Raw genomic sequence first — 14115 nt, 5'->3', positions numbered from 1 at the left:
AACCAAATCCATCCACTTTACTTCCATTGCCACGACCATAGTCCAAACCACTGTCTTTTACTTGGGATCCTAACTCTTCTCCTAACTTTTGATTTTGTCCTGTTAAGTTCCATTGGAAATTAAAGAGATATTTTGAAAATATACCCTATTTTGAATCTTCTTCTTAATACATTTGTTTCCACAAACTGAGTGATTTAAAATATCAGAATTTATCCTCATAGTTCTACAGGCCAGAAATCCAGGTCACAGCAGGGCCAAGCTACCTCTGAAACCTCAGGGGAAGAATCCTCTCTCGCTTTTTCTAGTTCTAGGGATTGCACTCTGGTGATGGACGTTCCTCGGCTGATAGCCACATCACCGCATCCTCTGTCTCCCTCATCCTACGGCATTCTCCCTGAATGACTTTGTCCAAATCTTCCTCTTGTAAGAACCAGTCAGTGGATGAGGGCCCACCTTCATCTATTATGACCTCATTTCACTTGACTGCATCTGTAAAGACCCTATTTCCCAAAAAGGTTACATTTGTAAGTAAGGGGTGAGGACGTCAACAAATCCTTTGGGGGATGCAATCCAACACACTCCAGTCCCACACAGGACCTACACTGGGGTCTTTAAAGGGAAATTTATCCCCTCAACTTTGACTTCTCTGCCTTAGTGTGGAAGGCAGTTCGGGTATAGCCTCTTCACTTTGCTGAGGCTCTCATACTTCCTTGGAGCTCAGGCCAGAGCATGAATATCGCTGGGATCCAACTCCTACTCTTTCCTCAAGAGCCTACCACTGATGCACTAAAATAGCTTATACACAATGTATGCCATAGTAGAGTCCTAGAAAGATCGAATACTCTGCCTAGTTATATAATTTAACTGCATTTCAAATTTTTTTCTTAGGGAGAGGACTATCATGGTTTGGATCTAGAATATCTATCAAAGGTCATGTGCTTGTTTGCCAGTTGGTGGATCTATGGGTTGGTCAAGGGGCCCTCGTTGGGGGTCACTGTGGGCATATCCCCCACAGCAATGTTTTACCCCCACCCTTTCTCTTTCACTCTCTCTCTCTCTGCTCTCTGACCACCATGAGGTGAATGGCTTGCTTCACCACGCACTCCCTGCCTGCCATGATGATCTCTCTTGACCTGAGCCCAAATCAAAGAAGTCAGCCAGCCATGGACTGCAACCTCTGAAATCATGAGCCAAAATAGATCTTTAATTTGATTTTCTCGGGTGCTTTGTCACAGTGATGGAAAGCTGACACACAATCTAATCCAGAGATCTAATTACCACTTATGGAATTGCATTTTTTTAAGGAATATTTGATCATACATATGTAATTACAATTAAACTCTTAGAAAGGGATTGCAAAATAAATTAGGGGAACGATGAAATATGAAAGTTAAAATTGAGGCAAAAATTAAACGACAATATCGTAATGCATAGTCACATGGTAATAAATGATTGATAACATGTAAGTGCTATTCCGTTGCCTCTAGGGCTGGTATTTGTGTTTTAGTAATTGCAATTATAAAGGAATTTTAGGCAAGTCATGGAGACACAGTGTTTCCTTCTTTTTTCCTGGGTTGTCAGGCCTTCCTAATGGCTTATAAGCGCAAACACGGTAGAAGTTTGCTTTTTTCCTAAAAATGCTGACATCACTGTGGGCTCCCAGCTTTTGGATTCAGTGAGTGAATAACTCTCTCAAGCCTGAAGAGGGGAACTTGAGGAACAGGGTTCTACCCAGCTAACAGTCTCACTAGCAGGACAGTTGATAGTAATTCCAGACCATCCTGAACTCCCACAGGAGTTCTGGTTCTCTGCCTATTGTAACACAGAATTCCGGCGCCTTCCTGCATTGCTGGACTAATTGGGGGAATCACAGGTGCTATTATTCTCTACTTTAGAATATAATTCCCAAGTTTCCAAAGGTGGCAAAGACATGTCATCAACTCCTCATACGATTGGATATTTGCTTTATTTTGCACTGTATCAATAGGGTTACCCTATATAGCAAGAGTTCACCAAGCTGTCAGAGGGTCCCTGAATCCTAGAAGTGGGGAGAGCACACAACAGCAAAGTGTTTCAATCGTACATAAATTGGAGTCTTTGATGTGAAATAGAGAGTAACATTAAACTGAGCCAGAATACTCTTATTAGGAATGATATTTTGCTGATCTGATACCTCTGTGAGTAAACAAACAGGCATCCACACAGTCCTACACACTCTGTGTCAAGGCTTAAAAGTCCCCTTTTTTTTAGCCCCTTGGCTCTAGCATGTGCCCATCTAGCAGAAGCTAGCTGCTCTTCAAAACAGCACAGACACTTCCACTCAATAACTGTGCTCTGCAAAGCTGATATGTGCTGCTTCCCAAAGGACAAAAGCAGCCAAATCTCTTGAAGTGGATCTATAAAAGGGGTTGAGAGTCCATTTCTCACAGGGATATTCTCAAGGAGATGGAGAGAGGAATAGAATATTAATGTTCATTCATCCAACACTTCTTGAGCTTGTATTGGGTGAAGAAATGTTGTTCAAGGCACTGATACACACATGTGAAAATGAATAGCATGAAACATCTGCATTTAAAGGAGGAGAGAGAAGACATGCTGTGACTCAGGGCAGAATGTGAAGTGTATCCTAGAAGAGGTGGAACCCAAGGGGAAGTTCCTAAACAAAACTACAGCAAATCAGCTGATGAGTGGAGGTATGTAAGATCTTCAACATACAGAAATAATCAGAGGTGGAGTGTGAGAAGGAAGAAAGTTCTAGGTAGGCAGAGAAGCCTGAGTTAGGGCACAGAGCTGGGACTCTATGGAGTTACCCAGCTTGGCCTGGAAGCATCATGGACTGAAGCCACAAGCTGTGTGGCTGGAGGAGTAAGGAGGTCTCTGCCTCTCTGACAGCTTTGAATGCCAGTCACTGAGTTGCTATTTGACACTTTAGAGGGAAGTTATGGTGGATACGGAATTTACTACCTGAATGGGACAGTTTTGAGATGAAAGTTTCATAATCATTAGTTGACAGTTATGACAGAATGACAGTTATAACCTGGTACTGTCTGGAATCAGAGACCTATGGTCACACTAGTAAGTACAGAATTCTCCAAAGAGAAGCTTTGATTGGAGAAGACTGAGCTCATTGCAGCGAACAGGCACGCAGGGTGGGCAGACCTAGGATGGCTGTTAGGTTCCTAGAGCTGCCACAACAGAGTACTGCAGGCTGGGTGGGCTAAGGCAGTGAGGATTAGGCAAACTTATTATTTCACAGTTCTAAAAGCAAGAAGTGTAAATCAGATACTAGCAGGGCCATGTTTTCTCTGAAAGCCCTTCCTATCGTCTTCCTGGCTTCCGGTGTTGGTGGCAATCCTTGGTGCTTCTTGGCTTGCGAACGCATCTCTCCAACCTCTGACTCAGTGGCACTTTGTGTCTGTGCATGGTTGCCCCTTTGTGAGTGTATGTTTCTATTTCAACACTTATAAAGACATCAATTGGCCTGGATTAAGGGCCAACCCCACTCCTGTATGATCTAATTTCAACTACAGCTGCGAAGACACCACTTCCAACATTCTGAGTTTCCAGGAAGGACATGAATCTTTCAGGTCCATGTTTTCTACCCAGTGCCAGTATTGTACAAGGGGACTTTGAATGAATGGCAGACAGACAGCATCTGAACCACAGAGATAGAAAGGGGGCAGCATAAGGGTATAGGAAAGGGGTGAGGGAGTGGGGGGTGTTGGAATTTGCTTACTCTGAAGCCCTACCCGGAAGACTGGTGGGTGCTTTTAGCACTGAGGGTGTACTTGAAAAGTTGGGAGTAGCAGGCTAACATAGTATATCTTATTGACTTCTACCCAGTTTTCTCAAGTCTCAGCTCCCTCTTTGCCACTTCTGGGAGAAGAAAAGAAGTTCAATAATAGAAATCAAATAGGAGTTGCAATCGAGAGACCTTAGTCAGGACTTGACTTTTAACTTCCCCACTTTGGGTAAGACATGTGAAATTTTGGTCTGCTCCTCTGAAGATGAGGACATTCTTTGCAAAGCGAAGATTTGAGGGTAATCGGTAAGGGTCCTTCTGCCTCCAGATGCTCTTTTCAGAGGAAGCAGCAGAACATCTTCCCCCTGTCCTGCTTAGGAGGATAGACTTTCAGTTTGACTCCTGGCCATCACTTCTTTAGCAGGTTGTATTTACCAGACAGTGTTTTGTGGTTGCAAATGACAGAAACAGACAACCCTGAGCAAAACAACGCTACATTAGGTGGCGATTAAAGGTCAGCACCAGGGTCAATTTGATGCACGCTCTGAGTTACAGTGAATCTGATCTCCTTTCTTTCCCATGCATGACTATGGTGACCTCACTTGCTCATTAGTGAATCCTGGTCAAGAGTCTAATGACAATATTCCTTAGCTGTACTGAAGGTAGGTGGAAAAAAGATTTCCCCCAAAGGAATACGGGGGACAGAAAGAAAGATTGGATGGTAGTCATCTAAGAGGAGAACCCAGGTCTATTGCCAAGAAGTGTTTGGAATTTATCCAAGCATAAAGATTTCAATAGTATATTTAGATACTATTATTTCTACAATTGTTGCTATGTTATTAATAGTTATCACTATTATTTTAATTTAGTGGTTAAGAGCTCATGTTCTGGAGTCACAGAGACCTAAGCTGAATTCCAGCTCTGTCTCACAATACCAATGTGATTTCGAGAAAGCAATTGACTACTTAAATATTGGAAGCCTCAGTTTCCTCATCTGTAATATGTCAATGATGCTAATACTGACCTTATAGAATTACTGTTAAAATTAAAGGACACAATATGTACGAAAGAGTTTAAGGTAACACCTGACTCATAAGATATTTATTACCTGGTAATACTAATCATTGCAGACTAGGCCTCATGTGGTTTTTGTATATTTTGTAATTGTAAGAACAATTTGACATAGTTAATACTAGAACCCATCCACAAGGTTTTTGTGAAGTAGAAATGGAGGTTACAAGAAAGAAGCTAGTTTAAGGTCCCATAGTGGCATGAACTTCCAGAGCTGTGCTGGAGTCCAGCTCTGGAGTCCAGAACTGTGGCCCAGGGTCTTGACCAGATCCAACTGCACAACCCCAGGCTTGTTCTCTTTTCCAGATCAAAGGAGAAGACACTGGCCCTAGTGCTGCTGGGATGGGAAAGTTTGCTTCTTTCCTAATTACTACTTATTACCACTAACCTCTTCAGCAATTCTATTCTAGTGTACATTCTGCTATTCACTAAAATCAGACATCGAGGAATTGAGTTGCATTTAAATCAGGGCAAGACTAATGTGTTTTATTAATAAGTTCAAGTTGAAACTGAAGATAGTAGAGGGCAGTCTGATGAATAATACTGAACAGATGATATCAACTTTGCATGTGCTATCCTATCCAGTTATAAAAATGGATCGAATCACCTGAGATCCAACTTTTCTCTTATTTTGTGCTTATGAGAGTATTGTATGTTGGATACCTTAAGGAATTTAATTACTTGAACGTTTTTAAAACAGCTTTGCTGAGATATAATTTAAGTAGAAATTCACACTTGAGCACCCTTTAAGTCTTTTCCCCTAGCCTTATTACTTTGTACTTCCAATTTTTAAAAAGTCCATGCTATTCAAGAAACACAACTTTTAAAGCCCACAATAACTCTTAAACTAGATTTCAATGCTACTTATGTTCTTGGCAGCTTTATTGAGGTATGAATATTTAATTTTTAGTTGCTCATCATGAAAAGATAAATAAAAAATTCCTGCTGATTCTCACGGACAATAACGAACTCTTTTGCGAGTGCTAATACATTAGAAGCACATTTCTCTAAAGAAATGAGTCAAGTTGCCAATGAATGCACAACTTCACATCAGCTGTCTTGGAATACAGGGGCACAAACAATGGGGAACTTGCAGCAAACCCCAGTAAAAAGGAGTGCACGGCAAGGTGGCCTCCGCAGAGGCGGCGGGGCCGGGTCCCACTTGTGGCTCTGCCTGCGCGGGTGTCCGCGGGCCTCGGGCTCGGGCCGCGCGGGCCCCGGGCGCGCCCCGGGCGGCGGGAGACCCAGCCCCGCGCCGCCGGCCCGCCCGCCGCGCGGCCCCGCCCCCCCGCCGCGCGGCCCCGCCCCCTGGCGCCCGCCCCGCCCCGCCCCGCGCGTCGAGCCCCGCCCGCCGGGCGAGCAGAGGGCGCGGGGCGCCGCCAGGTCCTCGCAGCGCTCGGCTCGGGCCGGGGCGCCGCGGTCGCGCGCCCAGCCGGAGGAGGAGGAGGCCGCGGAGGAGGCGGAGGCAGGCGGCGGGGGGCGGAGCTGCCGGCGAGGGGGACGAGCGCGGCAGTCGCGCCGGCGCGGGCGAGGAGCGGGCCCGGGCGGCCGCCGGTGAGCGTCGCGGGGCCCGCGGGAGGCCGGCGGGCTCTGGTCGCCCGTGTCGCGCCGCCGCCGAGGACCTGCGCGGCCGTCTCCGCCGCGGGCGCGGGCGCGGGTGAGCGCGGCAAGGCCCGGCCGCCTCAGGGCCGGCGGGGCGGGGCGCGGCGGCGGGAGGGCCGAGGCCTGCGCGGCCGCGGCGGCGCCGCCGACCCTCGGCCTCCGCGCCCGCCGGCCGCCGCCTTTGTTGCCCGCGGCCGCGGGGCCTGGGCGCTGCTCCGGGCGGCGTGCGGGCCGGAGGCCGCGGCCGGGGCGCGGGGCGGGGGCTGCGGGCGCCGCGGGCCGGGCCGGGCCGGAGGCGGCGAGTTGGAGACGGCCCGGGGCGCCGCGGGCCCGGTTCTCGGCGCGCCCGCGAGTTGGCAACTTCGGGGACCGCGCCGGGGTCCCCGCGGCAGCGCGGAGGTCGCCCGGGGCAGGTCCCGGCGCCGGACCGAGTGAGCGCGGTGGCGTGTGGCCAGCGCAGGGCAGTGGGCAATCGGGGGCTCCCAGCCCCACTTTTGGAATTGGGGGCTGGTGAAAGAGGTGGTGGGACCGGGCTTCGGCGCGCGAGGCGCGCGGCGGAGCGGGCCGACCCCGCGGCTGAGAGGTCTGCAGGGCCGGCGCGGAGCCCGCCGGTGCCGCGGTGCCGAGAATCGGGACGCCGACAGCTCCCAGCGACGCTTAATTTGCTGTGTTCCTTGGAATAAAGATACATTTGCAATCAAACAAAGTAAACTTATGTCTGCTTCAAGGTGAAACATCCGATGTTCCCAGCCACGGCAGCAGCAGTTTACCTTGAGATTTTATTTTTAACCCCCAGCACCCACAACCTGGCTGATTTGAATGAATGAATTTTAAGTAGTTAGTGCTCTGAAGAGTCAGCGCTGTTTAGAAACATGAATGGCATTGTTTACCAGCTTTCACAGATAAAACGCAGGAAACCCTGTGCAGTCTCGGATACTTTTCACCTTCCAGTCCAATTCCTCCTCAATTCTGCCTTCATGGATGTGGGAAGGTTCAGGATATACCCTGCTCAAAGAAAAAAAAAAAGCGGCTGGAGGATGTGGACTTTGCCTTTTGGTTCCGCGTCCTCCCTCCTTTTTTCTTCCTTATATGCTGGCTCCTGGCATTTGACTTGATAGGTATTCTCAGGAGAACGTAATAATCTGGAGTTTGCAAGAGCTCTTCACTTCCAGGCTGGGTAATGATCAGCCAGGTTGTTCTCTGAACCTCTTTTTGGGGACTCTATTCAGCATCTGTTTGAAAATGCTTTTTCTCTCTTTTTATATTTTTAGTTTTTAACATTCTGATTTGATAGCAAGTACTTACCCTTTGCCCCTTTTCCTTACTGTGGAAGACTGGTCAACCTTAAGTCCCTCCTCCACCCAGGGGCACACCCTCAGGGTGTCACCTGCCTCTCTCCCTTGAAAGGCCATCTGCAGGGAGTGGCAGGGAAGGGATTTGGGTGCCCGCCTCAGCACTGGGTGTTGTGTAGACCAGGTCTGCAGTTCCAACCAGATTCTTGGTCACTTTCCCTTCCTGTGTTTTCCTGCAGTCTTGCTTTAGAGTTGAAAAGGTGCTCTTTTTAAAGTCCAAAAAAAGGCAAAATCAAACTCTTCTTGTGTGACTCCTCTCTTCAGAGGAAATCCTACTAGTTCTCTCCATTTTGGCTAGTTTTCAGGCAACTTTGTGTTTCGTTCTGCTTGTAGAAGTAATCATGTGATCTTATTTAAAAGTCATGATACACTCTGAAAAACTGGGAATGTTATGTCGTTTCTGAGTTTGTTGCAGTTATTATTATTGTCTCTTAAAAATATGCTATTATGAGAAACAGGCTAATGGACACATTGGAAGTATGATGCAGGCATTGGAAGTTTGAGGACAGTACCTCCCCTTATTTCTGGTATAGCTAGTGTATTTGTGTACATTCTGTTTCTTTGCTTAATAAGGGTAGGTAAATAAGTGACCATTGCTGAGATCACCTTTCGATGTTTTGTTTATTGCCCTCATTATTGGAAGTGAAGATTATCTATTTCAGACCTCTGACCTGTTGTAGTTCTAGACATAGCATTTACATCTGTGGTCCCCAAGTACTCTTGTAAAATTATTCCTTTTACAAGGAAGAAATTTCTAATATTAGCATATGTCATAAACGGAGAAACTTTCTTAAATGACTGGAGTGATTGAAATAACTTAATTAAAAGGTATTAAAAGAGACGCAGTGGTGGGACTTGTGTTCTGTTGTCCTGAGAGTGAAATGGCTGTAATGTTTGTGAGTCATTTGTGGTGCAGTTTGGCATGTTGTTTTAGCTGTCAGTGAAGGTTTCAGGACTGAAGGCACAATTTTCTTAAACTGACATCAGGGTCCTTGTGGATGATCCACACGACATCAAATTCTCCTTGCTTGGGACAGTTGTTTCTATCAGTAGATGGCTGTTGGGCGTGTTGATGTTTCCATAAAGTCATTAGGCTCTCAGTTCCCACATCTCACACAGAGGATGTCAGGAGGTGTTAGAGCTTTCATTTACTAGCGGTTTGACCAGAACAGGGTTAGAATTGCCTCTAAGTCTTATTCCTCATATGTGGCTAGAGTGGGGATAATAAGCCATTTTACAGTTGCAGGAAGAATATTTCCATATATATATTTTATTTATTTACCTGGTACCAGGGATTTGAATCCAGAGGCACTTAACCACAGAGCCACATCCCCAGTTCTTTTTATTTTTTGTTTTGAGGAAGGTCTTGCTGAGATGCTTAGGGTCTTACTAAGTTGCTGAGGCTAGCTTTGAACTTATAATCCTCCTGCCTCAGCCTCCTGAGCCATTGGGGTTACAGGCATGTGTCACTGTGCCCAGCTAAGAATATGTTTATTTAAAATAGTAAACATAAGAATATGTTTATTTCAAACTCTTTCTGCCTGCTTCTATTTTCCACAGAGTTAGGCCCTCACTTTTCTACGCTGTGTTCTGACTCCCATCTTGGACATGGTGGTTGTTTCCTGCAGTGCCCTTCAGTGGCTCTTTATGTGGTTGGTTCTCCCTCGGATCTTCCTCCAGCATCAGTACCTCAGAGAAGCCTTCCCTGACTACCTTAGGGTCCTTTCAGTAATCCCTAGTAGTCAATTTAAACGTTTCCTCTGTCACATTTATTGCTGTCTGTAATTTTTCTGTGTACTTGTGTCTAGTTTGTCCACTCAATGCATGTTGTGTGAGGGCAGCAGGCCTGCCATGGGCTGTCTGTCCTCTTTGCGTCCTTAACACATCCTGAGGGGCTTGGCCTCTGAGGAGCGACCTGGTATATAAAAAAGGGAATATATTTTCCAACCTATTAAGGGCAAAGATGTTCTGTGTAGATCTTAGAAAACTGTTGGTGTTTGTATTGCTTTATTGGTTGTATTGCTTATTTATATTGTTTATTCCTGTGTTAGCTGATTTGCTCAGCTGAATAAATCATAGCACTAGTAAAATCAAGACCCTGTAATAAGTGGCCTACACAGCCCTACACAGTGTGCAGCCTCAGGGTGTCTGAGTTGACTTGGGACTCCACCTGGCTCTCCATATGGGTGCGTGGTGGAAGTGTAGTTATTTAGTGTTTGGAAAGTAACCATTGCAAAGAACAGTTTCCTTGGCATTAGCTTACATAGTTTAGTAAAGCAAAACCTCGGGTATCTGGAACTCCCTGGCATCTTCAGTTTTCTGAGCAGGAAGGAAAATTGATTTGGAATTAGACAAGCCAGAGACTTAGATGACTTTGATTGCAACCAATGCAGGCAGTCTCTCATGGAGATGCAGATGTAGGTTTGAATTTTAACACTTGAATTTTGTAGACAGGTTTTGTTTATTTTTTAAAACTTTTATATTGTTTATATATAAAATAATAGTAGTGTCTTCCTCAGTATGAAAAATTGATATATATGTATCTGTCTTTATCAAGCTCCTGGAATACACAAGTGTTAATAGTAATAATTAGTTTAAGATATACTAGATTAGTCAAAAGGAGTATTGTAGTTAATTAGCAATCCCTTGGGTTTTCTTGTCAAAGAAGTCCAGTGTGGAAAAAGGGTGTGAGACCAAAGGGACAAGAAAAACAAATAAAAGAGGAAAGCAGATGGGCATTCATGGAGTGTTACTGGTGGTGCATGCTACTAGGGTGGGGTGGATTAGGCCTGGCACTGGGTGACCACTGGAACAGAATTTGGCATTGGGGCCTTTGTAGTTTTTTGGTGCAAGATCTTGCAGGCACTTGCCTTCTGCCTCTTCTGCTCTGATGATGTTGATCTGATGCTGTTTTATTGCTCTTCATGGTGTCCACGCTAAAATATTTTTTTGAAATTATTGAAAGGGCACCATCCCTGGAGATTGTGGGTTGATTAACCTATTTCTCCAGCAACAATTTCTTGAATAGTAATAGAGAGAGACAGCCAGGATACTTCTGATAGCTCAGTGGCCTCTGAACATTGTAAACCCTAGTGGTCTGTGGCATACTGAGATTTCCAGCAAGTAAATTTGGTTCTCTGAAGGGACCATTCATCTAAAGATAGCAGTTTTGTGACAGTACAAAATTATATTTAACATATATACTTGTGCTTAATAGATTTTTTATAAAAATTCCAGTAGTTTAATATTTAGAGTTCTTTAAACAAGCCATATTCAGTAAGAGCTCCAAGGGTCCATTGTTTGCTGCTGCTTATGGTTGTACCTGTGGTGATTTTTGTGGTAGACCTACTCTGACCACACTGTTAACATGCTGGAAGGTTGAGGCTGCAGTGTTAGGACACTTTTAAATTAAGATGAATTTGGGCTGGGGATGTGGCTCAAGTGGTAGCGCGCTCGACTGGCATGTGCGAGGCACTGGGTTCGATCCTCGGCACCACATAAAAATAAAATAAAGATATTGTGTCCATGTAAAACTAAAAAATAAATATTTAAAAAAATTAAGATGAATTTTCATTGGTAGACTTAATACTTTGTATGCATGTTACTTTCCTTGTGTAAATTTTGATTTGATCTTATCATAATGAAGGTGTTTGTTGTTAAAAGTTAAGTTTGTTTTTGAAATATTATCTCTTGACAATAGTCATTTTTGTCTGTTGACATAGCCTTTAAAAAGTTCAAAAAAAGGAAAAAAACTTATCAAATATCCCAGTCTGGCAGAATGTATAAACAGGTACCAACACCCATAATTGTATTAGGATTTTGGTGGTTTTATACATTTGCAGAATTGCCACAGTTTAGAGCTAGAAGGACCCTTATTGATTGTAGCCCATCTTCATCCTTACACAGCTGGAGAGGAAATTGAGACTGGAGAGGTTATACAGTTTGCCTAAAGTTACATACCATAGAACACTAGCCGATTTCAGAATGGGGTCTGATAGACACAGTCTTCTTGCCCTTGAGACCAGATGTGACGACTTAATTGTGGAAGCTGGGCATTTGGATTTGTGACTTCATGGAGGATGTTGCAGTGAAGCTGACTCTTGGAGAGTGCCTTGTGTTTGACTGGGGAGAGCTACAGAAGGCAGGGTCAGGATCTGACACAGGAGGAGCCTGTGCCATCAGTCTGGAAGTTCTTTTCTCCTGCTTCCAAGGTGGGGCTCCTTGTTTTTGTTTTAGCTCATCCTCCTTGCCCCTTCCTGAGAAAGATGGTGGGAGGGATGTGTCTTATTTTAGACAGTATGGAATAGTTTATGTGCAGTGACAGATTAACCCTGGAATCTCACTGTGGAATGAAGGTTTATTTCTTGCTTTCCTAAAATCTGGAGTGGGCTGGTCTTCCTTTGCCTTAGTCCACTTTTACCTGCAGGCTTTCTCCTATTGCCCCAGGTTTAGGGTGCGGTGCAGGCGGGCTGAGGGGTTATACACTGTTAGTCCTTTGGCCAGAATCAGGCTTGTGGTGCTACTGGGATGCCAGGAAATGGGGATGACCACAAGAGAGTCACTGAGCCATAAACGAAGGCACATTTTCTCTTGGAATTTTGAAGGCATTGTTCCATTGTCATCTTTGAGTCAGGTGCCACCTGCTTCCCAAGCATTTGTGTATCTTTTTTTCTTCTCTTTCTAGACATTTTTCAAGACCTTGGTATTATCTCTGAAATACTAAAATTTCAACATGGTATGCTTAATTATTGTTCTTGTCTTTTTTGGGGTGTACCAAACATTTCATTGATCACTTATTTGAGTCTGTAAACTTGTGTTGTTTAGTTCCAGGAAAATTTAAACTTTCATTTTTTTCTTTCTCCTTTATTTTCTTTCTGAAGGTCTTCTTCACTGGCTTTAGTAACTCCTGAGTTGATCCATTGATTCCTTTTTTAAAAAATATTTATTTTTTAGTTGTAGTTGGACACAATACCTTTGTTTATTTGTTTATTTTTATGTGGTGCTGAGGATCGAACCTAGGGCCTTGCACACGCTAGGCGAGTGCTCTACTGCTGAGCCACAACCCCAGTCACCATCCATTGATTCTTTTAGCTCAGTTTTTCATGTTGGTCTTTTTTTTGGGGGGGGGGGATTGTTTACTTTTTCTTTCATTGAATTTTAAATTCTGACATTGACCGTTTTGTTTTCTTACAGTTCTCCCTATTTTCTCCTTGCCCCTTTTTAAATAAGAATAGCCTCTAACTTGCTTTAGATTTATGATACCTTTTCTCAAACTTGTTTTTGGTATTATCCAGTAGGCCTTTGGATTTTGTTTTATTTAAAAAAATTTTTTTGTGAGAAATTATATCACATTTATGCATGATAAAATGCATTCTACTGTCTTGTGTAACTAAAACAAATAAACAAATTAATTTTTAAAAGAATATGGAATAATCTCAAAAATAATTTTCTGAATAAAAGAAGCTATATGCTGAGTTAAAAAAAATATTTTTGGTGATGCTGGGGATTGAACCCAAGGCCTTGTGCATACTAAGCAAGTATTCGACCCCTGAGGTGCATGCCAAGCCTTGACTTAGATTTTAGTTTCCTCCAGTTTGTCTAAGCCAACTTACAGTGTTATCATTGACTGTAATTTGCTTTCTAGCTTTCATTGTCTGTGTGTCAGGGTGATAGTGGAGATCAAAAAGTACATGTTTAATCAATATCTTTCTCTCTTTTTTTTTTCTTTTTTAATAGTTTTTGTTTGGTTTGCTAGCATAGGTGAATATTAAAACCTTTATTTTGAGGGAAGCCGAATGTAATTTTTCTTTAAATAATTGTAATGAGTTTTCATTTCATCATCTCCTGAAGCCACATCTATGTTACTGATCTCTGGTAACTTAATTTATGAAATGCCTACTGATCTATAATGGGTAACATGAATTATTTGAAGTTGGGTCTTTTTAAAAACAGAGATCTCATATTTGGGAATTCACTCATGATTACTTATGACACTCAAGTTTTATTACAAAGGAAATAATCCTTCTATTTTGTAAGGTCTTTATGTTATTTGCTTAATAGGACTCTTATTAAGTTGGATAGTTATTGCTATCTGAGATCCCCTATAGTTCTAATGATCAATGAATGAGGTTTACATTGGCTGTTAATGTACATTTAATAATAAATCTTGCATGAATTACCTTTTACATCCCAAATCTGCACTAAAACCCCATTCTTAATTTGGGTAGCACTTCGGAAAATGAGAAGATTATTTTTAACTGAAAGCACATATTCTCTAGTGCAAACTAAATGAAAATATCTTATATATTCATATATAGAAGCATTTGAATAATTAACAAATTGCTTTTT

At 43.6% G+C, this 14115-nt stretch overlaps 1 protein-coding gene across 2 annotated transcripts in view; it reads left to right on the top strand.

Moving 5' to 3' along the window:
• The first annotated feature begins 6316 nt into the window (after positions 1–6316).
• Positions 6317–14115, top strand: part of Socs6 (suppressor of cytokine signaling 6) — a 29378-nt gene continuing 21579 nt past the window's right edge. The window contains exon 1 of one of the 2 annotated variants that reach the window (XM_076837104.2): positions 6317–6367. The gene's annotated coding sequence lies outside the window, so the exon portion shown is untranslated. Of the gene's footprint in view, positions 6471–14115 lie in introns of both variants that reach the window. The other variant, XM_076837103.2, reaches the window with a different exon arrangement.

Source organism: Callospermophilus lateralis, chromosome 17 (assembly GCF_048772815.1).
Source record: "Callospermophilus lateralis isolate mCalLat2 chromosome 17, mCalLat2.hap1, whole genome shotgun sequence".
Classification (NCBI taxonomy): Eukaryota; Metazoa; Chordata; class Mammalia; order Rodentia; family Sciuridae; genus Callospermophilus; species Callospermophilus lateralis.
This window is presented reverse-complemented; position numbering and strand designations above follow the sequence as displayed.